Raw genomic sequence first — 25,283 nt, forward strand, 5'->3', positions numbered from 1 at the left:
GGGTGTCCTGCTCCTGCTCCAGGAGCCTGGGTGGACCCCGCGGCCTCTTGTGAGGGCACAGACCCCGTGTGTCCTCTCCGAGGGCTGCTCACCAGCCACGGAGCACAGAACTCGGGTCTGAGGAAGACAGTCAGAGGCAGCCCCGAGGGGGCCGGGCCGGGCCGGGTGGGGGTCCGGGAAGTGGGGCGCATCTGGTTTGTGTTAGGTTTATAAGGCCGACAGCAAATAAGGGTATTAGGGCTAATTTACTTATTTAGAGAAAGACGTCTCAGCCCCAGAGCCCCTGATTGGGGGGAGTGGCTCTCTTGGGCCTGCAGGGGAGCCTGGAGGAGGGGCCTGCCCTGGCGAAGCCGGTGCCATGCTTGGCATCTTAAAAAGTGGCCCTGCAAGCACAGGTGGCCTGGGGCTGGACCAGGGCCCCATCCCCTCCTTCCTCTGGGGCTTGTCCCTGCAGGCTTCCGACTGTCCTGTCGCCCTCTTGGACTTCATTCCCATCATAGTCCCAAGTACAGGTGACTCACAGGGTGGGGGAGGAGGAGGAGGGGGAGGAGGAGGAAGAGGAGGGGGAGGAGAAGGAGGGGGAGGGGAGGGGGGAGGGGGAGGGGAAGGTGAGGGAGGAGGGGGAGGAGGGAGAGGAGGAGGGGAGGAGGGGGAGGAGGGGGGAGGGGGAGGAGGGGGAGGAGGAGATGGAGGAGAATGGAGAGGAGGAGGAGGGGGGGAGGAGGAGGAGGAGGAAGAGGAGATGGAAGGAGAGGAGGGGGAGAAGGACAAGGAGGGGGAGGAGGGGAGGAGGGGGAGGAGGGGAGGAGGAGGAGGAGGGGGAGGAGAAGGAGGGGAGAGGAGGAGGGGGAGGAGGAGGAGGGGGAGGAGGAGGAGGGGGGAGGAGAGGGAGGAGGAGGGGGAGGAGGAGGAGGGGAAGGGGGGAGGAGGAGGGGGAGGAGGAGGGGGAGGAGGGGGAGGGGAAGGAGGAGGAGGGGGAGGGGAAGGAGGAGGAGGAGGAGGTGGAGGAGGAGGAGGAGGAGGTGGAGGGGGAGGAGGAGGAGGTGGAGGGGAGGCGGGGGAGGAGGGGGAAGAGGAAGGGGAGGAGGGGGAGGAGGAGGGGGAGGAGGGGGAGGAGGAGGGGGAGGAGGAGGGGGAGGAGGAGGCAGAGCATCTCTCCTGCAGCTCAGCTCCCTGGATCCCCGGGGGTCAGCATAACCCTGGAGAGCCCAGCCTGGTCCTCATGGGATCCCTGGCTGTGGCTTTCCTGGGCTCCTGCTGCTGGCAGGACATCCCATCCCTGTGCCCAAGGTCTCCATCCCTGCGCCCAGGGTCCTCATCCTACAGAAAGGTCCTCACCCGGGCGCCTGAGGTCTCCACCTGGCCATGGCAGCACAGTGACTTCCTGGCTGCAGACCCTGTGCAGGCTGCACCCTCGACAGAGGGCTCGGGCTTGGGGACACTGGCTCTGCAGAGGTGGCCTTCTTGGAGTTGGTTTTACGGGAAGAACTCGGGCTTCGGAATGAAAGGGGCTCAACTCCCGCTTTGCCACGTCCACCTCTGGAGCTGCGATGCCCACCTGCGAGGTCCTGAAGCTAAAAGCATGGCTGAGCTGCGGGAGGAGGACACAGGAGAGTGGTGGCTGAGGTCCTCGCAGGGCTGGACCCAGGAAGAGAAGGCAGCCTTGCTGAGGGAGAGAGGCCTGAGGGGCCCTTGCTCTGTCAGGGGGAATGGATGAAATTGTGGACGCAGGCAGTGGGCAGTGGGCAGCGGGGCCAGTGGGGTGGGTGGGCTGGCAACGTGCACTGTTCCTCCGAGCGATTTCTGCCCCATTGGGAATGTCCACTGCCTCTGGCCCTGTGCTCCTCAGCCCACAGCAGGGGGACCCTGCTGCCTCCCTCTCTGCGTCCCCCTCTCTCTGTGCTTCCTTCACAATATCTCTGGGGTCCAACATGGCTGAACTATCCACATTGGTTCTGGTCCAAACAGCAGAATCCAGATTAACTGAGCAGAATAGTCCTTGGATTTGGTGGCTGTGACTTCGGCAGCCCTTAGATCCTGTTTCCTATCAGACCCATTGGGCTCCCACGTGTTTATTAATCCCTTCGCCAAGCTCCACCTTATAAGCTAACATTATAGCTGTGAATAATTATAACTAATCTATACCAATAATATTTTAAGAAGCACGAGGAGAAGGAGATAGGAATCTAATACTGTGGAAGGCCTGGGCAGCGGTCTCAGCTCTGGAGGAAACCCACTTGAATACTTGGGGGAGATTGAACAAACACCCATGACCGTCCACCAGAGCCAGCTCCATCCGATCAGGTTACTTTGCTGACTCCTTGGTGATTTGAACTCACAGCTCATGCAGAGACTCGTGGGCATCCCGTCAACCTCGTTGCTGGTGACCAGTTCTCAGTCCACACTGGTTCTCAGAAACAGCTGCCACCTCCCCTGGGGACGCATCAGCAACACAGATTCTCAGCTCCCAGCCACCAGCAAATCTCTGGGGTGGTGGGCCTGGCAACGTGTACTGTTCCTCCAAGTGATTTCTGCCCCGATAGGAATGTCCACTGCCTCTGGCCCTGTGCTCCTTGTCCCAGCTGAGCACTTGCTCTCCGGGTCTGGGGTCTCCTGAGGCTTAAGGGAGACGCGTGGGTCTCGTCCCACTTGCCAGCTCATTGGACAGATCGGGCTGTGGGAGGAGATTGGCAATCTATTAGTGATGCCTGCATGGGCTCAGGTGTGGAGGGCTTTGAATCTGCCCTGAGTCGGAGACCTCCACTTAGGTCACCCCGTCCAGTTGGCACCGGAGGCCTTGGCACCAGAGGAAAATCGAGCACTTAGCCGGGGGCTTGTCTGTCCATCTCCCAGGTGGGCCTGGGCTCTGGCCATCTACTTTCCTTACAGTCCTGGCCAGGAAGCAGCAGGTTCGCTGTCCCTGTAGGTAAAATCCAATGGGCGGAAATTCCCAGGACAGGAACCCAGTGTCGTTCCCCAGGAAAGTCACCTTTCCCTCCTGCCCGCTGGGAAGTCCTGGCTGTGTCAGTTTTCAACTTCTTCTTTCTTTTAAGAGAAATTTCACTTTTGTCCCATCAGAAGAGGGGCCGGTTTCAGGACAGAACACAGTTAACTGCTGCACACCAGCAGAGGGCCCACCCGGTCCCCTGCCACCACCTCCAGGCCCTCGGCTTCTCTCTCCTCTGTTCCCTTGGAAAGGCCACGTGGCTGGGGGCTCCGTGGAGGCCCCAGGGGACTGAAGCCCACACAGAGTCCTGCAAGACCCGGCCTCTGGGGCCCAGGATGAGTCTTCTGCTCTGGGCCACTGTGTGTGCAGGCAGCGAGTGAGCTCTGTGCAGGACTCCCCAGGGCAGCCAAGTGTCCTCCGGGGCACCGTGCCCGGCTGCTACTCCACTGCCTCCTGCTCCCTCAGCAGTGGGGAGCAGAGCCTGATGCGGAGGCCTCTCCATGGCCCAGGAGCAGCGGATCTGCTCCCCCACCCCTACCTGGTCCTCTGGGGGCTCAGGCTACGGGGAGCTGCCACCCTCCAGGTCTCAGTGTGCAGAAGAGGGGTAGGGAGGGTGGGGGTGGGGAGGCCCTGACACCCGGGGGGGGGGATGGGGGGACCTTCCTGGAGGAAAGCTGCTGGGATTTTGGCCTGCACGTGTCCCTACGTGTGGGCCTATGTGACCCCCCACGTCGCAGTCAAGATGTGTTCAGTTTTAAGGGGGGTGGAGGTCAGGCGAGGCTGTCTCCTGTGGAGTCAGAGGTGGCCCCTGCAGACCCCTGAAGAGCAGAGCCAGTCCTGTGTCTGCCCTTAGCTCCCTGGGGGTGGGGGGAGGGTGCTGTATCTCATTGACAGGGATCTGGGGGTCAGCGCTCATTGACAGCCATGCCACCAGCACAGGCAGAATGGGGTTCCTCAGACAGGAGACTACAGCCAGGCAGTAGGGAGGAAGACCTCCGTGCTCAGAGGCCTGCGTGGGCGCCCTGGCCTCCGAGGATGGCGTGAGAGCTTGTTCTGGGTGCTGGAAGTTCCTTAACAAACAGGCTTTGCCAATGAGCCGGGCCATTTCACAATCCTCCTCCTGGTCAGCCCTGTCACGGCAGCACACGTGAGCAGATCCTCTGAGAGCCAGTCGGGCTCTGGCTCCCATGTGCCAGGACAGCCATTCCAGGGCAGCTTCAGTGACCAGTGGATGCACCTCTGTGCACGGGGGCTCAGCCTCTGCGTCAGTCGCTCCCCCAGGCTGGGACGGCCCCCAGCCTGAGCACGGCTTGGGGTGGGCTCGGGAATGCAGTGCTGCGCCTGGCACACAGCCGGAGCTCAATCAGAGCTGCCCCTCTGGTGGGACGGTGGAGGGTGGGGGCAGTGGACACTTGGCTGGCCCCCAGGCTGGCTGAGAGTGGCCTGGAGCTGAGCTACAGGACTATTAGGGCAGGGTCTCCAAGGCCAGATGGCCTGGGTCCAAATCCCGGCTCTGCTCTTCCTGCGCCCACAGCAGCCTCTCTGGGACGTATGCCCAGTGCTTCCCTCAGGGCTGCGGAGGATCCCGCAGTGACACAGAAGAGCACTTGGCTCAACACCTGCCGCCCGCCAAGAGCCCGGGAGCTGCCGCCCCACTCCTCCTTTTCATCCAGTATTTGTGGAGTGCGAGGTCTGAGCGGCTGGGTACTCTCTAGGCCTGGGGCCGAGGCGGGGGCCAGGAAGGCCTGTCTACCCTGTGCACACTGACAGATGTGCCTCCTTTCCCTCTCCAGCGCTTGTTACAACATGCTCGCATTTTAACGCCCCGATTTATTTTAAACATTCCCTCCTGTGGACCCCGCAGCCCAGCCCAGCAGGGGCCACCGTCTTGCTCACAGCTGGAGCTCAGAGAGACAGTGAGTGACCAGGCCCCGGCCTGCGGCTCAGTGAAGGCCTCGTGGGGTTTCCTTCTTCCTCACACTGACCCCAAGCCCGTGACAGAGCCGAGGGTTCGCCTCCAGCTCTCCCGCAGCGTGCCCTGCTCCCTCCTGGGCTCCAGGCCCCAGTCCTCCTGGACTTCCCGCGCCCTGGCCTGCCTGCTTCTGCCAGGCTGTGGTCTCCCCCGCCTTGGCAGGGTGCTCCAAGTGCTCCGAGGACAGCTGTCCCCTGCCCAGGCGCTCCAGGCACTCCTGACCCCCACCAGGAAAGGCAACGGGTGGTAGGACTTTCAAGCCCTGTAATGGGTGTTTGCTGCCTGCTCCAGGGCAGGCCAGCTCTGGTGGTCCTGGACTGGGCCCCGCAGCGCCAGGAGCCATGGGGGGCCTGGGTGGGGTGATCCTCCCCGGCTCAGCCTCTGCTCGCAGCTCTGCTGCCCTTCCTCCGTCATGGTGTCCGTCCCTCTGCCCTGGTTTCCGCTGCACCCGTCAGTGGCCTGGGCAGCCCCCTGTGATGGCAGGATGCCGGAGCCTCCCACGCCGAATGGCCGAACCTGAGGAGGCTGGGGACAGGCAGGGAAGCGGCCGGAGGAGCAACTGGAACTGAGCAGCAGGAGGTCATCCCCGCCGTGACCCTCCCCCTGGCCTTCCACACGCAGGGTCTTGGCTGGGGACCACCCTTCTCTGTGGCCGGATAAGAGACCACCGACTGATTCCCAGTCTACATGCCAGGGCCGTCTGGTGGAGGGGACACAGCCTGGCCTTTTTTTCTAGAAGACTCAGGAAAGGTTCTGACTGGTCCCCGTGGCTTGGGGTCAGTCCTAAACTGGCCAGCCTCCTTCCCATTCTTGGCCAATCTCTGCCAAGGAGTGATGTCGTGTGGGCCAGGTGCTGCCTGTCAGAACCATGGGGTGCAGAGTGGAGCCAGGTCCTTCTCAGGGCTGCAAGGGAGCTGGTCAGACAAAGTGGACACTGACCTAGGCAGCCTGTACCCTCCCCCTGTGGCCACAGGTCCCCCTTCCCACTTCAGGGAAATCTGACCTCCAGCCGGCCTGGCCAGGCTGTTCTACCCTGGCAGGACTTTAGCTGGGTGTGTGGGGGACGATGCACCATGATGTGACCTGGCCACTCCCTGGAAGAACTCTGTGGATGAGGTGGGCTGGTGTGGGTGTCCTAGGTCCTGCCCCTGGGGACCTGTGGCGAGGAGGTCAAGTCCCGTCTCTTCCCTGACCATCAGTGCAGCAGGGCGGCCCCTTCTCCCCCAGGCACGGCCCTCCAGGGGTCCTCATGGTGCCAGAGTTTGACAACAACTGACCTGAAGGTTCCAAGGAGCAGAGAAAACCGGTCTCGTTCCCTGGATCAAACCAGGCCCTAGGTGTGAGTCCAGGGAAGACCCTCTCTGCCTGCCGGGTTCTGGCATGGCGTGGACGGGACCCCGCGGCCCTCCACAGCCGCAGCCTGTGGTTGCTCTGCGCACCACCTGCCGCGGGCTGGGCCTTTCACTCTTAGCACATGCCCCTGTCCCTTTCAGTCTGTGGGCAGAGGGGCCCTCTGGACGCCACCCGTGCCCCTGCTGTCCTCCTGCACCCCTCCTGGACTGTCAGCTGGGGACCAGCTAGGGAGGGCTCAGGTGCCGGCCAGGCTGGCCGTCCCTCCAGCCGGCTGACTAATTAGGCCACATCTGGATCTAATTAGCTGTGGAGTCTCCTCCAGCGCAGAGGACGCCTTTATCATCCGGAGAAAAATGGCTGTCGATACGCTCCACTTCCTGGTGCACTGCTGACAGGGCGGGGGCTTGGGCAGTGGGTGTTGGGGGTCGTGTTGGGGCAGTGGGCCGGTGGGAGTGGGGAGGGGTGGGGTTCAGAGGGCTCCGAGCAGGAGGGGGAATCAGCCACGCTGGCCCTGGCCAGAGCCCCTCCCTAGAACCGCTCAGGGTCCCACCATCCTTGGAGGTAGAAGGAACCCCTGGGTCCTGGGGTCACCTGGGTTTCGTGGCCACACTGTGAGTTTGCATCTTACCTGGAATGAACAGGGCTGTGTCCTCTGCCCCTTGGGCCCGCCTAGGTCTGATGTTCTCACTCTGGCACTGCGAGATCACCTGGAGGGTTGGTGAGCAGGCTGCCTGACCTGCTGCGGCAGACCCAAGGATCCACGTGTCCAGCAGGTTCCTTACCATGCTGATCAGCTGGCCCAGGGGCTCCTGAAGACCGTGGCTCTGCGATAGAACAGGCCCCACCCACTGGGGCTGCACCTGGAGGCCACCTGAGAACTTAACCAGTCTCTGCCACCTGGTCCCACCCAGTGAGCCAAGTTGGAGTCGTAGAACTCACTAAGCGAGGACCCCGCTGTGGTGTGACACTTCCTGCTAGACTGGGCTTTGGACTGGGATGCTAATTGCAGGGACTCAGGGACAGAGAGCAATGTGTGGGCCACAGTTTTCCCGAGCTGAATAGGAATAACAAGCAACAATTATTGAGCACTTACTGTATCCCGGGCACTGTTTTAAAGGTATTAACCCACGCAGTTCTCCCAGCAAGCCTCTGGAGTAAGGCCATTGTCCCCACTTCAGACACAGGAACCCTGAGGTGAACGGGAGGCCAAGGAGCTGCCCCAGGTCACCTCCACAGGCTGCTCCCCATCCAGGGTGCCCTGTTCCAGGCACAGGGCCAGCGGAGCCCTGCAGTTAAAGTCTGTCCCTGGGAAAGTGGCAGGGTGCCAGGCCCTACGATACACGTGTGTGACTCGGGGGACGGGCCACCAAGCTGTAGGAAACGGGACTCCAGGGTGAGGGAGCTGAGCACCAGCGTGTGGCTCGGACCCCAGAGCTGTGCTCACGGGCACAGGTGGGGGCAGGAAGGTCCCTACGCTGAGGCAACCCCAGAGCCTCGGTCCCTCCTCTCCCGTGACAGTGGCGAGGTTGCTCCTGGTGAAGCGCTGCGGGGCCTGGTGGGCCTGGTCTGGCACCTTGCTCCCAGCTGTGCCTCCCTGGCTCCCTGGGCCCTCAGTGGTGGCCCGGGCTGGGCCCTGGGCTCTCTCAGTGTCCCAGGTGACAGTTGGAGGCTTGGAGAGGATGTGCCTGGGCTGAGCCCCAGGGAGGGGGGTCTCCAGCTCCCATCAGCCTTCCCTTCCCCTCCAGGCATGGTCACCAGGAACTCGTGACCCACATATTCCTCCTCTTCTGAATCAGGGTGGGCAGGAGGGGTGACCTCGTCCCAGGGACCCTGACAGATGTGCAGAGGAGGAGCTGCCCCCGAGGCTCTGGCCAAGGGCAGCAGATTCTCCTGAGGGCCCCAGCCCACCCCTCCCCCAGTCACGAGGAGCAAGGAGCCCTGGACGCACCCAGGTGCCAGGCTCTGCTGACTCTGGTCATCTGTACGTGCACCGTGTCCCCTTTTCTCTTCTGCGTCCCCCTGGCCACTCCCACCTCACTCCAGTGGCCGTAGTGGTTTCCAGACGGCTCTCCTGACCCCACATCTCCTCCATCCACCCAGAGACCCGTTCTCCTGTCTGCCCCAGGACTCCCCAGGCCTCTGCTCCTGCTCCGGCCCTGGCAGCCAAGCTCTTCTAGAGACACTGATGGTGGCCTTGTTCTGCCACCAGGGTCCAGTAGATCAGAGGGAGGGAAAGACTGAGTCAGACTCCCTTGCCCTGCCCCAGCCAGCTGCTGACCCCCACCCCTGCCCTTGTAAGCTTTCGACGGAAGCCAAGCAGCCCGTGCTGGACGGCCTCCACCCTCCTCTTGGTCTCCCAGGGCCCCGCTGCTGCCCAGAGCTCCAGCCCTCACCTGGGCTTTGGGCTGCCCATGGCCTCACTTGGTGTGTCGCCTCCTCAGCAGGGTGCCCCCTGAGGGCTGGAGCTGGTCTTCCCGGGCACCTGGAGAGCCCACAGGGTTCCTTCTGGCCCAGAGGAGGCGGGCGCTCAGACCAGTGGTTCTCGGTCCTGCTGCCCATTGTGACCAGTGGGGACTTTGCAGTATCCTGACTCCCAGGCTGTGTCCCAGGGATTCTGCACTGTGGGCCATTTAGGGGCGTGGCACTGGGCACGGTGGAAACTGCCGCAGTGATTCTAAGTGCAGCTGGGTAGAGACCTGCACTCTGCAAACACACTCACCCCACAGAACCGGGCCTTTTCCTCACATAGAGGTGATTTTAGATGTCAAATTTAATTACTTTTTAAAACAGTTAATGTATTTTTAAAAAATTGAATGACTTTTAAAAAAGACTTAACACCCAGCACTCAGACGCTTCCTCATATGGCGCTGTCCTTGGCATTTTAGGTGGGTTGGTGTTTCAACCCCGCAGCAGCCGTTTTACACAGGACGGCGGAGGCGGGGAGGGCATTCTGCCCGGGCTCTCACAGCGGGCAGGGCAAGGATGGGCTCTGGCCCAGATGGAGGAAGGTGGGCGCCACGCCTGCGCAGGTGGCCACCCTCGACTGGGGGAGTATGGCGAGGAGCACCGTGGCGTGCTGGGTGTGGTATCTCCCGCTCACTAAGGTCCGTGCGGAGTGACCGAGGAGGAAGGTTGCTCCAGGTGCCACTCAAAGCCCTCTGGCCACCAGAAGCAGGCGTCTCCCTCTTTGGGAAACAGTAGCTTAGGGAAAGAGCCTCCCTGTGGGGACAAGGACACTAGCTCTGCCCTGGGGGCCTTGGCAGAAGCACAGACCTCCCGAGTGCCAGGGTGCACGCACTCAGATGTGGAGATGGTGGCGCAGACTCAGGCAGGGGCCGCTTTCCTGCAGAGCCTGGAGCTCCAAGCTGCAGGCCGCCCTGTCGGGAGCCTCAAGCCAGGGTCCTGGAGGGCTGGGCACCCCCCAGGGGGGTAGGGTTAGTCTAAAAATAGGCCCAAAGGTGACTAAGAATTTCATAGAGCTGTAACCTTCTCCAAATAATCTCAAAGGCAATAAACTTTGGTGGTGAACCAAGGGTTCTCAATGTTTTTATGACCAGACCCCCTTAACGGCCGTCTGGGCATTTCTCATGACCCCCAGCCCCTGCTGGCCTATCAGACATCTGTGCTTATCAAACCACCTCCGATTAATGGATCCCCAAGTAATGGGAGATGCTCACCAAATAAAACAAGAATGTAATTATAATTAGAGTCTGTAGCAACAGAATCGGATGCATATCCACATGTGAAAGGCAAGATGTTAGGACTGTAAGCGAGGAGGAGACCGTCCCCGCGACCTGGGCTCCAACAGCCTTCTGGAGCAACCCTGGGCGCATGTCACGATCACTGAGCGGTCGGGGCATCTGACTAGATGGGAACTGGCACACAAGATTCTCCTACTCTTACCCAAAACGAAACAAACAGCAAAAACCATTAACAAAACACTCAGCCCAGCTTCAGGGACTGTACCCCCGCCTGGCGCTGCGTCAGCCACTGGGCACAAGCCCTCCCGGCCCCAGCCTTCTTCCCTGTTTGCTCATCTATAAATCATTCTGAGGATCCTGTCAGATGGCGGCTGCGATGTGCTTAGAGTAGCATTTGATAAGCAAGAGCAGGGGGATCTGTGAACATTGCAGTGACCCAACCAAGCCGAGAAGCGCGCAAGGGTAGGAACCGTCCAGTCACAGAAAATAGAAACCAATGTTGCCGGGTGCAGTGGCCACGCCCATAATCCCAGTGGCTGGGGAGGCTGAGGCAGGAGGATTCAAGTTCAAAGTCAGCCTCAGCAACTTAGCAACTTAGCGAGGCCCTAAGCAACTCAGTGAGAGCCTGTCTCTAAATAAAAAATAGGGCTGGGGAGGTGGCTCAGTGGTTAAGCATCCCTGGTTCAGTCCCTGGTACCAACACCAAAAAACCAAACCAAACCAAAACAAAATCAAATAAAAAACAAATGATCATGCACCCTCCCCCCAAATGCTCATTGATACACTGCCAACAAGGGACGTATTTTCACCAATAAACAGCTAGGGAAATAGAAATCTAAACAACCGTGACGTGACTCCTGAGGCACACGTTGGCCCACCTTGGAGTGTGTGTGACATGCAGGTTTGCTGGTGCTGAGCCGCGTGACCAGGCGGTGCCGGGGCTTGGAGCGCTCTTTCTGCACCATGGCTGGGCGGTGGCAAGGACGACCGGAGACAAGCGTCCTCACCCCGGGAGGGACGTGGCCCCTCGGAGGAAAGGTTTCCGACCCCTCCTACAGTCTGAAGCCCGGGGAGCCGTGCCCAGGCTCGCCTGGTGGTGGCACGGGGTGCGCTGTGGCACGCAGGGCTCCTAACAGGTCACGGAGGGCGTCCGTCCACACCTTGAGGGCCACGTTGGAGCTGCAGACCAAGCCCAGCCCCTGGCTCACCAGCCTTTGTTCCCAGGCAGAGGAGCCCCGGCCCCTCCACACTCAGACCCGCCGTGAAGCGCGGGCGGCCGGGTGGCCACCAACCTGGAAGGGGCTGCGTTCCCCAGAAATGGTCTTCAATGGAGCGTAAATGGCCAAATATTAGCCTGCCACATAACAGGGGATGAGAAAATGTCGGTCTGTTTCTTGTATTTGATGCATAAAAACTATTTAAATCTATGAAATTTTAAAAAAAGCCGTGTGTCCTGGGGAGGGTGGGCGCTGGCAGGGCGCAGGCCCTGGACGGCAGACTCCCGGCGTGGCCCTGCGCCGGCCTTCCTGCACCCCCTCCCTCCGGGAAGGCCCTCGTCATGTGTTACATGTCGTGACTCACGGAGCCCCGGTTGGTCTCCGGCAGTCCATCTGTGCCAGGGCTTTCTGTAAACGCTGCTGGGGCTCCCGGCCTGACCACCCACCGAAACAGGCTGTCTAAACAGCCCGCGTCTGCGCGCAGACACCGCGAGCCGCTTACACATGGATCCCCGCCAAGGGCTCTTTCTCCAGGCAGAGGTGGGGGTGGGGGGAGCCCTGGGAGCACAGCCCTGCGGGGATGTGGCCTTTGCAGCCCGGGAGGTGGCCCCGAGGTGGTCCTTGCGCAGGCAGAGGGACCTCCTGCCCTCTGGGACGTGGCTAAGTCTGCATGGCACAGACACCTTGTTGGGTGGGGAGCTTCATGCCGCCCAGGACCCAGAATTCCGGGGCGCCCCACGTGCAGCCCTTGCTGCGTCCTGAGTGGCCCTGGCTGGAACGGTGCTGGCACTTTGTTCGGGTCACACGCTTGGCAGGGTGTCCTCTGCCCTCTAATGCCCCCTCTGCAGTGAGCACCAGAGAGGGCCCCTCATCCCCACTGCCCGACAAGACTGGCCGAGTTTGAAAATTTGGGGGGGAACTTCTCTTTGGCTGGAGAATTTTGGGGGAGAGGCGATGCGGACCTTTACACCCAGGTGGATGAGGTTGGGGGGGCTCTTCCTGAGCAGGGCACAGGACGGGGGAAACCCAGGTGGCATTTCTGGCTGGGAGTGGGAGAGGCCCAGGGCAGGGACCCGTGCACCCCTGGACATACCCCTGCAGGCTTCCCAGCTCCCCACCAGGCTGGGACAGGTGACAGGGCATACGTGACAGAATCCTGCAGAAGCCTGGCATCTGGTGGGACTGCTCAGGCCTCTTCTGTCTGTGGGAACTTGGGCGAATCCCACTTATCTCACATCTATGAGGCCTTAAAATCTTGTTGGCCCCAGTGAGATGAGGCAAGGGAGCTGGCCCAGCAACCTGCTGGCCCTGGAAGGATGAGGCCCCTACAGATGTGTCTCCCCCCAGAAGGTCTCGGTCTGTCAGTCAGATGGCGCCTAGCCTCAGCCTGACACCCAGCGAATTCCTTGATGATACGGTTCCTGATGCTGACCTGGAAGGCCCTGTGTAACGGAGCCCTGAGCCCCTCCTGCCCTCTCCTGACACCTTCTCCTATTGGCCCTTTACAAGGGCAGGCTCCTTTGGCCTCAGGGCCTTTGCACGCCTGTCCCTCTGGTTGGAATACCTTTCCCCATGCTGCCTCAAGTCTGCTCTTTCTCCTCCTTCAGACACCAGCACCCTGGTGACCTCCTCAGTAAGCCCTCTCTGACTGAAGAGATCCATGTCCTTATAAAGAGCCCCAGGAGAGACCTCCTCCCCTTCCCTGGGAGGGTATGGCAAGAAGGCACTGTCTGTGGACCCGAGAGTGGCCCATCAGAATGGCATCTGCCAGGGCCTCCCTCTCCGGGACTGTGAGCCGGCGTTTCTGCGGTTTGTAAACTGCTTGGTTTATGGTGTTTGGGGTAGTAGCCTGGATGAATTGAGGCCATTAAGAAAATACCCCAAACCAAGGAGATTCAAACAACAGGCACGTGTTGAGGTTGATTTGGGCTGGACAGCAGGGCCGCTAGGAGGGCTCGGCACCAGTGACTGTCCACGGCTGGGCCGAGGGACAAGCCCGTCATCCTGCAGCAGGGCGTAAGAGCCATTGGGCCTCACGGGGGCCTCTCCTAGCTCCCCCGTGCACCAGGCTTCTTGCAGATGATGCCTGAGCCCTGGGTGTGGGGAGGGTACCCACCAGCCCTCGGTGGGAGGAGCCACAGACAGGGCCAGTACCTGTGTGCTGGAAGGGCGGTGCTTGGATGTCCATCAACCCACCACACAGGACTCAGGGGAACCAGGAGCTGAGGTGCCTGCCCCATGTTGGCCTAGAGGAGGCAGCCGCTAGGCCCCAAATTGCAGGTCCTGAGCTCTGAAGTTGCGTGGCACCAAGGATGGAGATGGGAGCCCCCGGGTCCCTGAGGAGGGCAAGACGGCTCTCGGTGGGCATGGATGGGGCATTTCTGGAGGGGAGGGCATGTGAGCTGGGTCTGGAGGGCCAGAGAGAGGGGCAGGGAGGACGGAGGGCACGCAGGCAGGCAGGGCAGGGGCCACACCATCAGACGTGGTTTCCAAGAGCACTCGCTGGCCGGCCCTGGGGCCCTTGTGGCCATGGGCTCTGGCTGCCCTTCTGGCTGCACTGAGGGAAGCCCACTGACCCCAGGAAGGTCCACGTCGTCCCCCCAGGCTCCCGGAGGCCAGGGTAGACCCGGGCCGTCGTCCCAGGTGGCTGGAGGAGCGGTCGAAGGCGCCTTCAGACCTTCTTCATCACGTTCGCTCAAGAATTTGCTGACACGCGGTGGAGTGATAACGCCCTGATGAAACTAGCCAGACCCCCGCGGCGGGCGGGCGCCTCAGAGCCAGCCGCTGCTCTCGGCCGGGCTGCCTGCCGCCCTCCCGCCACTCCCCTGCCAGGGTGCTGATTCTCCCGAAGCTGCCCACGGCCCTCCGGGAGCAGAGCTGCCAGGGTCCACCTCGTTTGATCACAGGGTGAAGGAGTCTGTGGGAGGGGTGGGCTACGCCTCCCCCTGGTCCCTCTACCAGGCACCTCAAAGAGGCCATTTCCCAGCCTCCTTTGCGGTGAGGGTGGCCGCGAGGTGCAGGCGCACAGGCCCCTCCCTCCGGAGCCCCTGGGAGTGGGTGTCAGTGCTCCCTGCTGCAGGGCTGGGGAAGCCACAGGGTGACAGCTGGGGGCAGGAGTCCCCCAGCCCCAGGCCCAGCCTCCCCTGTGGGGGACACAGCCTGGCTGGTCAGGAAAAGTCACCCTGACCCTAACGCTTAGCCCTGGGTGGCTTCCTTCACCCCTCACGGCTGCCGGCCAGAGGCTGCCCACACAAAGCCCGTTTTGTGCACAGACGTGGGGCCTGGGGAGGAAACTGTCTCGCGGGGTCCCCGCTGCCTGGGCCCTGCACTGGCTCTGGGATCCTGGGGACAGTGTCCCTCCTTTCTGTGAAAGGACGTGGTTGGGGTGGTGTGTGGACGAGGTCACACAGTCAGGGAGGACACAGCGGCCAGGTAGAAGGTGTGGGACCCCTGGGCAGCCTCCATCTGCCTCGTGTGCGGGGGTACAGCACGGCCACTCCCTGGCCTGGACCCTGCCGCAGCCCCGCGGGGAACCCAGTACGGGGAACGTTTTGGGAACCCCGCTCTGCCCCAGGCCCTCAGAAGCCCCTCCACCGGCCCCAAGGCTTCGCCTTCCCCCTCTGTGATGCCACAGGGTGGGGCGGGGAGTCACCAACCCCTTTTGCTCCCGAGGTCAGCCATTTTAGGGTGACCCTGTGTTCCACAGCGTGTGCTTTTACTTGGCCTGAGCTCTGGTGGTCAAGCAGGTGGGGTGGGGCTTAGAGAGCAGCCTCTGGGGAAAAGGGTCTCGTGAGTGACCCCAGGGTGTGGGCAGCCTTCCCACGTGGGGGGGCCTGGTGACATTGTCCTGGGTTCAGTTAATGTCCTGCTGCAGGACATGTCCAGGAGTGGCTCTGTGTGTAGCTTCCTGGGGATGCTGAGAGACCAGAGAGGAAGACGCTCCCCCAGGAGGATGGACAGAGAGGAAACGAAGGACAGAGAGCAGGACATCAGTGGACCCCCACGGGGGACAGGAGTCCAGAAAGTTCCCAGCAGGGAAAACAGGAAGGAGGTTTGGAAATACTATCTATGACCCAATACCTGTCATCAGTCTCTGTGTGCGAAGGCACCTGTCACCAGCATGTGTGTATGTCCCCGTCACCAACCAATGTCTGTGTGTGCACCTGTCTGTGCGCCTGTCAATCTGCCTACCTCGGCGCCAACCCGCCCGCCTGCCAACATCTACGTGTAGGGTGTACCTCTGCGCCTGCCGGCCTGCCCGCCTCTGTGCGCACCTGCTGGCCCAGCTCAGTGCAGAAGAAGGGGCACTGTGGCCAGCCCAGCTGGGAGGCCCCTGTGCGTTGTGTTCTTAGTTCTCACCAGACGAAGTTGCACTTTCGAGATAAAACTTGGGTGCACTCTACGTGGTTCAACCTGAGAGAGCCACCTGGGGTGTCCCCGGGTCCGCGGGGTCACAGTGCACAGGGAGGTGGCCTGGGACTCGGCACTTCTGCCCCCACAGTCCCGACACTGCCCTTGGGCCTCTCCAGCCACCCCATGTCTCTCACCTCCAGTGCGATGCTGCTTCGGCTCCACCCTCGGTTCCTGGGACCCCGGATTCTTCCCGAAGCTCCTGAGCACACTGAGCAAAGGACTAGTGTGCTGTGCCCAGCTCGGCGCCCTTCCTGACTGCAGGGGGCAGTTACAGGGCTCCTCCTGCTCTGTCCAGCTTGCATCCCCCGTGCCGAGTTGGCACAGGTGACCTCCAGCAGCGTCACCAATAGCACTTTGAAATACAGCAGTGCAGGAGCCACAGCGTGTGGCTTCCTGCTCCTGTGCCCCTGAGGGCGTGGCCTGGGCGCTGGTGCTTCACATAGCTCCCGGAGCCCAGGCCCCTTCCAGCTTGTTGCCACCATCGCCAGGTGCAGGGCTCGTGGGCGGAGTGGACACCAGGTTGTACCCATCTCCATGTTCCTCCTGCAGGAAGGGGAAGAGCGTGGAGCGGTGCCTGTGGCCATGGCCGGGAAGTGGCTCAGGCTACATCCACTCCTACTCCATGGGCCAGATCTCAGGTGCTGGCCCTCCTGGATGTCAGGGAGGGGCCAGTGCTCTCCAGCAGGACAGTCCTGGGCTGCCACTGTTCTGTTGCCGTGGGTACACTTGATGGCTGGCGGCTGTCTGCAGAGTCACCCAGGAACGTGGGTTTCACTGCCGATGCTCCCTGGACAGGTGTGGTCACTATCAAGTGGCTTTGAGTGCACTGACCTGTGGGAGCCCAGGAGCTGAGGGAGGTTGGCGTGGCGCTCATGGGGACTCTGGTGGGCAGGCCCCTCACATGCCAGGCTCCTCTGGCAGAGATGGGGGCCTGAAAATAACTGGGTGGCATAGGGAGGGGCAGTTCCCACGTGTACAGGAGGGGAGGGTGGTCTGGGCTGGACTTTGTGCCTTGACCTGACCTCATTCACAAGCAGTGGGACCAACGTGCCGGTTACAGAAGCCCTGCGGTGGCCCGTGTGGTCTTGAGGACCTTGGGTGGGTGACAAAGCCCCTTTGTCCCTGTCAGCTCAGGCTGCTGTGGCAGATGGGGCTAAACGACGGGCCTTCACTTCGCTCTGGAGTCTGGAGTCCGAGGGCAAGGCACAGGCGTCCGTTCCTGGTGAGAGCTCTCTGTCCCGCTGTGTCCCCACGGGGAGGGAGGGAGCCCTTGCTCCTGCTGTCGTGAGGACACTGACCCTGTGGGGCCCACCCGTCCCCCCTCCTCCATCTGAGTCCCGTGCAGGGCTGCTGCCACACGGTGCCACTGACTCTGTGGCTGGAGAACAGCAGGGACTCGTGGCTCACGGTTCTGGAGGCTGGAAGTCCAAGCGTGGCCGACCCCATGTCTGGGGGCTGCTTCCTGGCTCACAGAGGGCACCTCCTCACTATCCCCCACGGAAGGGCCAAAGAGCTCCCTGCAGCTCTTCCACGGGACACAGAGGCCAGCACCTGGGGCCTTGGAACCTCAACGTATAAATCTTGGGGGCACACAAAGCCTTGGTCCATGCGCCCTGTGGGCAGTGTCCCTCCCTTTGGAGAGGGGGCAGCGTCTCCCTTACCCCACAGGTGGAGCTCACAGGTGGAGCAGATGCTCTGGGGAGACACATGACAAGCTCCTGGTCTGGGCACTCCCTGTGCAGGGGGCAGCTCCTGGCTGTGACACCTAGGGCACTCCCTGTGCAGGGGCAGCTCCTGGCTGTGACACCTAGGGCACTCCCTCTGCAGGTGGCAGCTCCTGGCTGTGACACCTAGGGCACTCCCTGTGCAGGGGCAGCTCCTGGCTGTGACACCTAGGGCACTCCCTCTGCAGGTGGCAGCTCCTGGCTGTGACACCTAGGGCACTCCCTCTGCAGGTGGCAGCTCCTGGCTGTGACACCTAGGGCACTCCCTCTGCAGGTGGCAGCTCCTGGCTGTGACACCTAGGGCACTCCCTGTGCAGGGGCAGCTCCTGGCTGTGACACCTAGGGCACTCCCTGTGCAGGGGCAGCTCCTGGCTGTGACACCTAGGGCACTCCCTCTGCAGGTGGCAGCTCCTGGCTGTGACACCTAGGGCACTCCCTCTGCAGGTGGCAGCTCCTGGCTGTGACACCTAGGGCACTCCCTGTGCAGGGGCAGCTCCTGGCTGTGACACCTAGGGCATTCCCTCTGCAGGTGACAGCTCCTGGCTGTGACACCTAGGGCACTCCCTCTGCAGGTGGCAGCTCCTGGCTGTGACACCTAGGGCACTCCCTCTGCAGGTGGCAGCTCCTGGCTGTCTCCAGCCTCTGATGCCAGTTACTGCCAGGTGCCCCGTGAGCTCATGTCCCGGAGTCGGTGGGTCTGTCCGTAAATACTGCTGAGCAAGCACACGTCGACCACTTCTAGGGTCGGGGGGCCTTGCCTCCCCGTCGATGGCCTTCCGCTCCTCCTACACTCATGCCGCCGCCACTTCTGGGCATATTGGGCTCACCAAAGCTTGTGTCCAGCTTCATCAAGTCATAATTGAACAATAAAAACTGTGCACCTTGAAGGTGTTCAAGCAATGACGACACGTGTGCGGGCTGTGCAGCGGTCACTGCCGTCAGGTAAGTAGGGCGCCCACTGCCCTGTGTGGTCGTCAGGGTGTATGTGTTGGGGGATGACAGACAGCCCCCTGTAGGGCCTCTGGGGAGCCTGTCCACTGGCCAGCACACATAGGCCTGGTCCCCTCAACAGAGTCACCCGAGGGCTGCTGGCAGTGAGAGCCGGGGCCCTGGAGTGGCAGGGGTGGAACCAACCACAGCCACAGGGGCACAGCGACCCAGTCCTCCCCAACATGGCCTGAGAACACTCAGGGGGAACCGCTCTGGAAACTTCTACACAGACTGGTGCTGGGCCTCGGAGCCACTAAGGTCTCTCTTAAAGTTGAGGACCTTGCAAAGCCATTGTTGAGGGTGGCATTGTGCCCTCCCAGTGGCTGTGTCCACACCCCAGCCCTAGTGACTGCATCTGGAAGTAGGTCTTCAAGGTAAGACGGGGCCATACTGGACTGGAGTGGCCTGATCCAATAACTGGTGTTCTGGTGGGACCAGATTTGGGCACAGGGAGAGACACACGGAAGACTACAGACTGTGGAGATGAGGTTGGGGTTGCAGTGAGCCGCTGCCACCAGGGGCACCGGGGATTGCCACACCGGGGCCAGGGAGGGGTCTCCTCCAGAGCTGACCCTGCCCGCCCCCTGATCCTGGGCTCTGGAGCGCAGAACCCTGGGGGACGTGTTCCTCTGTGCTCTCCTCTGCAGCCCCAGGGACTAGCCAGCTCATGACAACGGGATTTGAACCCAGGCCTCCCTGACCCTGTCCTCCCCTCTCCCTGGGTTTCACTCCGCCACATGGCCCCGGGGCAAGGAGGACAGACAGGCCGGGGATGGGTGGGCTTGGCAGCAGCCTCAAGATCCCTTTTTGAAGGTTCCACACAGGCCAGGCTCTTAGATCATCTCCTCTGCCTCAAGCTTCAGGAGTTCAAAGCCAAAACCATGAGAGTTTAATCAGCGTCTGTCCTGGAATCACCCGAAGCCACCAAGCCGGCCAGCAGCTACGAAGCCCGCCGGCGCTTTGTCTTCCTGGAACGCTTCTCTTGAATGTGGTCAGAGGCAGATGTGGTGCTAGGGTTGCTCCTCTGTCCCCAGAGCCCCAGCTGGTGGGCTGGCCTCCCTGACGCAGCCCTTGTGGCATCTTTGGTGAAATCCGGTTCTCCCTGTGATGCTCCCCCCGCCCCCCACTGTATCAAGGGCAAGGCCCCAGGAGCCGCCGCAGTCCTACACGCGCCCCTCGAGCAGGGCCCAGCGCCGGCCCGTCTTGGAAATCTGCACGGCTCTGGGATGAAGGCAGCGAGCTCTCCCAAGTGAACAGAGGGCTGACGGTGAGTGGAGGGGCCCAGGGGTCAGAGGTCAGAGGCTGGTAGACCCCCAGGGTGAAGGCAGAAGGGAGGGGGAGTGGCCGCATCCTCATGAGGTCGGGTCGGGCTTGGCTGGTATCCTGGTTACACCAGGGGATATCACCACTCCGGGCAAGAGACGCGGCTCTGTACGCATCCACCATTATACAGTTGGCCCCAAATTTCTACCAGCTAGAACAAGAGAATGGCCAGCGCGTCCTGGGAGGGACTGTCAGCTGGACCACAGCTGGAAGGAGGGATGAAGCTGTTGTGCCCTCTGCTGTCTGCCTAGTGCCACCCACCCAGTGCCACCTGCCCCTGAGACACCCTCCGTCACTGTGGGGGGGGGTGCACACTTCCTTCCCACACTCCAGGACCCCGAGTCCATTTCCTGCATCCCTCGCCCTGGTCTAAAGCTCACCCTCCCCAGGAGCTCTGGTTCCCTCACTGGGAAACCGGTTGCTAGAAACCAAGGCCCAGTCCGGGGTGTGCTCAGCGCGGTGGCCTCTGGTTGCTGGGAGCCTTGGAGACTCTGGGGGCTGGGAAGAGTAAAGTGATCTTGAAAGAGCGCTAAAGAGCGTGCCAAGGGCAGACCTGCCCAGCAGGCCGCCGCGCGCACTCGACCTGTAAGTGGACCAGGCACACGCCGTGTGCCCACCTCCTCCGTCCCTGCCTTGTTCTGGACCACTTCCCCTTTTGCCCTCCATTGTGTCTGGCTCATGGCTTCCGAGTTGTCCTTTTCTCGCTTTCCCAGTGGCAGCCCGGCGGCTCCCTGAGTGGACAGTCATCCGACACCCTGTCTCCAGGTAACGCTGTCTCCCTTCACAGGGACGTGGAGGCCCGGAGCAGCGCGCCCCCCTCTGTGCCCTGTTGTGAGTCCTTCAGATCCGACCTGTTGCTGGCGGACGTGGAAGACGCCCCAGATGCCGAGTGTCACCATCATCATTTTAATATGAGAAAAAGTGACAGTGGGGAGTGGTATGAGCCAGGCCTGTTTTTACTGTGTGCCTGTACCATATGTGACCATGAATCTCACGGTCGTGTAGGATTCTAAGGCACCAATGAAAATACGGAAACAAACACAACATAAGAGAAAGGGTCTCAGGTCCACCCCCACATTTCCCGTCCCTGGTGTCCTCCTCCTTGCTAAGTGCCACGGAGTGCCACCACTCCTCCCTGAAGCTTTCCTCAGGCGCTTCGTGTGGCTCCAGGATATGGCTGATGAACTCTCCCCGCTTCTGTTTAAAGCACGCATCTCTGTTTTTGTTTCAATTCTCATTTTTCCCATTTTCCTTTGGCAGGGCTCAGCTCCAGGTGTGGATTCTAGCTGGGTCTGTCTTGTACTTTCAGACCTCTCGAGTGACGATGGACTGTCTTCTGGCTGGACCCTCCGCCCCTGTGGGAGTCTTGCAGTTGTCCCCCTGAGTCCAACGTGTCTTCTTTCCCTCTAGTTTTAAAACCCCACTTTTCGTCATTTTGAGCAAGGTCATCACGGTGTTCCTCGGTGTGGGGTGCGGTTCTCTCTGACTGCCCTCTTGGGGTTCACGGAGCTTCTTGGATATGAAGGTTCACAGTTTTCACCAAGTTTGGGAAAGCCTTGGTGATCAGGTCTTCAGGCCTTTTTCTGTCCCCTCTCTCCCCGATTTCTGTAACTGCAATTACAGCACGTTGGAGCGCTGGACACTGCCCATGAAGCGCAGGTTCCGGTCCTCTAGCTCACAGTGCCACGCCAAGGAGTTCACGGACACCCTGACCTGCAAAGGGTCATCTGTAAATCCCACCACGTAAAATTTTCATTCTGAACACCCCATTTGCTTCTTTTTTATATCTTTCCATTCCTTACCACCATGTTTTCCTTGGAGTTCTTGAGTGTGCTCAGACAGGCTGTTTAAAGTCCCCCCGTTTGTTCTCTCTCTGATGCCACCGTGGGCTCTCCTGTTTTGACGACTCTTTCCTCCTGGTTATAGGTGGCCTTTTACTGCTTTTTGTGTGTCTAGTCATTCTCGATGGGATGTCAGACACTGCAGTCGCTTGCTATTGAGTTTGTGGATTCGATCGTCTCCCTCTAAAGAGAATTGAGGTTGATTTTTACAGGCAGCCAAGTTGCTTGCAGATCAGTTTGGCCCTTTTGAGGCTGTTTAGGTCTTTGTTAAGAGAAGCCGGTATTGATGTCGGAGCCTCGGGGATCTTGACGGCAAGCCTGGCTTATCCATGGCCAGAGAGCAGCACAGGTAAGGGGGCCGGGCCCTACTTTGGGTTCACCTTGATACCTGCTCGGTCATGCTACTCGAGTGGCTCAGTGTCACGTGGCCCACTTTTATCACAGGAAAGCTGTAGGATTTGGTCTTGATTACTGGTTTTCATGCCTGAGTTGCGTGGAGTCCGTGATCAAGCACTTGGGCGTGTGTGGAAACACAGACTTGACCCAAACCCTTGGTCTACTTCTATCCGTGTGTGTGTATTTACTTTCCATGTTGTCTACGTAAGCTGCCATGTGAAGATGGACTATCTTCTGGCTGGACCCTCTGCCCCCCGTAGGAGTCTTACGATTGTCCCTCTGAGTGGAAATTTAAATTTTGAGAAATTATTTCCGAGTAGGGTGCTGGCAATTCAGTCAACAGAAGAGCAGAATCGGGTCCTTTGCAGGAAAATGGAGGGAACTTGAGAGTATTGCGTGAAGCAGGCTGAACGAGGTACAGGGTCATGTGGTTCCTCTCAGATGCAAAGCTGGAGGACCCAGCCCCCAAGCTCTCCTGTGCTCCTAGTGGAGGATAAAGTATGTTGGGGCATAAACGTCTGTCGGATCTGGTCACGGCCTGGGTGTTCCCAACAGAATTCAACCGGAGCCACCTGGAGGGGGGCGTGAGCCATCGGGAGCGTTGGCCACATGTGCCTGGGAGCTGAGGCTCCGGAAGGCGCTAGGAAGCTTTCGCGGAGTTCACCTGAGCTGATGAGGCCCCGTTGGAGAAGGCTCTGTGCCAGTCAGAGGAGGTCCCGCACCTGGTGGACGAGGCACGTGTGGCCACCTGGGTCTGGGCCCCTCTGCGTCCCTGTCTGACCGAGTGACCCTGGGTTCTCTGAGCCTTGCTGCAGCCCTTGCATTTTGGCTCCGGGCTTTATCCTGCCTTAAACGCTGGCTCTGCCTCCTGACGGCAGGCCACAGGGTCAGGCGGGTGTGGCCACACATGAGCAGCTGAGCCAGCGGAGATGGCAGCTAGGGATGCGTCTCCCAGCATCTGCCCTGAGGGTGTCGGCTCTGAGGTGTGCCCTGCACTGTGCCTGGGGCTCCAGGGAGACCTGTGCTTTGGGGCCTCCAGGGACCTGCTAGCCAGGGTCCCTCCCTTGACTCCCTCGCCTGCTCCCTGGCGGCACCTCCTGGGCATTTCCAGGCAGACTCCCAGTGCCAGCATCCTCGCCTCAGCCTCCTTGGCCGACCCGAGGCCGGGCTGCATGCCCCTGGGAGCCTCTGCAGATGGCACATTCTCCTAACAAATGAGCGGCTCCTTCCCTCCCGCTCTGGGTAGGTCCTGGAGCCTGGCAAGTGCCTAGTCTTTGGGTGGCAAAGAAGTAACCCCACTCCAGGGGAGAAGAGGTGTGAGGAATCCTCAGTGAGCTGCGCCTGGCTTCCACACATCTGGGTCCCCATCAGCCAGCTGGTCCCCAATTCCCTGAAGGTGGCCATGTCATGGAGACTGAGCCCACCCAAGGTGTGGGCTCTGAGGAGGGCGCCTGGAGTGGAGGGGAGGCTGGCGCAGCGGGGGCGAGGCTGCCGGAGAGAGGCCGGAGCCTCTGGGAGGCAGCGGGATGTGATAAGAGGTTGCAGAGCAGCCGGATTCCAGCGCTGGAGCTCAGGTGGGCTGGGCGTGCTCTGCCCGTGAACCACCTCTGACTCCATCTCCTTATCTCTCCCTCCCGGCCGAGTGTGATCTACTGCAGTGCATCCTACCTGCGCCCCTGCCCACGGCTCCCGCTCCTTATCAGTGGCCTCCTCCTCCTCCTCCTCCTCCCTGGGCCCCCTCCCTGGGACTGAAGCCCTGAGACTCTGCCAGAGATCTGGCCGGGCTGGCCCGGAGGGAGCCATATTGTATACATTTGTACACAAACACTTAAAAATAAAACCGCCGGCCTGGCGAGGAGAGCCTCCTTGGCCGCCGGGAGGAGCGATGGGGTGGGTGGGTGCTGGCCGGGCCCCCGCTGCCTGGTCCCTAGTACTCCCCTGGCATGCTGGGAGGTTCAGCTGGAGCCCGGAGGAGTGCTGAGGCTTCCTAGAGGCGCCCCGTCCCACACGGGGCCTGGCGGCTTAGAGGAAGACGTAGAATTTCCAAATTTAGCGTCCAGAAATCGCTTCACATAAACACGGAATGCTTTTGCTGCAGAGATGTGAAGTAGATAATGCCAAAAAAGTCCCCTTTTGTGACTGAATCCTGTGATTCTGCAGCCAACCTGCAAGTTGACTGCTGATGTGCATGAAGGCCGCTTCCTGCCTGTCCCTCTGCATGGGTGGTCGGGCTTAAAACGAAATGTCCAGGCTGACAAATGCTTTACAAAGGCCAGATTATAAACTGTAACCCACTGTCAGCTGGGCAGAGGGGAGAGCTGAATGCCTCTCCGGCATTCGCAGATGCGATTTGGCCACAGGCTGGGGCTTTCTCCAGGGGAAGGTGGCCCTGGGTTTGCACACTGCTGTCGGAGCTGCTCCGAGAAAGCTCAGGGCAGGGCCCCTGTCAGCCAGGAACCAGGGGCTTCCCAAGGCCTCAGGAGGTCTGGGTTCTGTTGGGGAGATGAGGGGCTCCAGAGTAAAAGAAACCGAGACAGAACTTCTAGAGGGGACAAAGTCTAGGACACAGCTGTGCTTTGAATTCACTGTGGCCCCCACTAGAGAGCCAGGCCTCGGGGCTCCCAGGGGAAGGGGGATGATGCTGGGTGCAGGGTCTCTGGCAGCCCCCCGCAACACCCCGTGAAGAGGGGTCACTGTGAGAACGTGGGGGAGGGAGACAGCACAGGGTGGGAGCTTGGGGGGCAGCAGAGGGTGGGAGCTCGGGGGGCAGCACAGGGTGGGAGCTTGGGGGGACAGCACAGGGTGGGAGCTCGGGGGGCAGCACAGGGTGGGAGCTTGGGGGGGCAGCACAGGGTGGGAGCTTGGGGGATACCACAGGGTTTCCGAGGATGGACAGCTCAAAGGCCACTGCATGAGGAACAGTTCTGGAGAGAAAAGTGGACTCTCACAGATGTGGACCAGAGGGTGGGTGGCCACCAAGGGAGCTCAGATCTTGGTGGCAAGGCCAGGCCTAGGCCCAGGGAGCCAGCATGGAACTCTTCCCACTAGAAAGGGCCTTTCTCCCTCTTGCCTTTGATCGTAAACACACCTATCTATCTGTCATCTACCATCTCTCCATCTCTGCATGTCTGTATATACAGATACACACCTGCATGTGCACACACATGTACACACTGACACACACAAAATTTTCCAAACAAGGTTTGATTTTTAATTTTTTTTCAGTGCTAGGAGTGAGCTGCATGCCAGGTGGATGCTCTACACTGAGCTACCGCGCCCCCCCCTCCCCTGCCCAGTTGGAGCGCTCCCCTCTGTGGCTCTTGGTAACGAAGCCATCGGCCCTCTTGGGACTCTGCCCTTGTGCTCTCGAGCAGAGCTGTGTGTCTGGCTCTGGAGGGCTCCTGGG

The sequence above is a fragment of the Spermophilus citellus genome, assembly GCF_964194105.1.
Source record: "Spermophilus citellus genome assembly, chromosome: 18".
Lineage (NCBI taxonomy): Eukaryota > Metazoa > Chordata > Mammalia > Rodentia > Sciuridae > Spermophilus > Spermophilus citellus.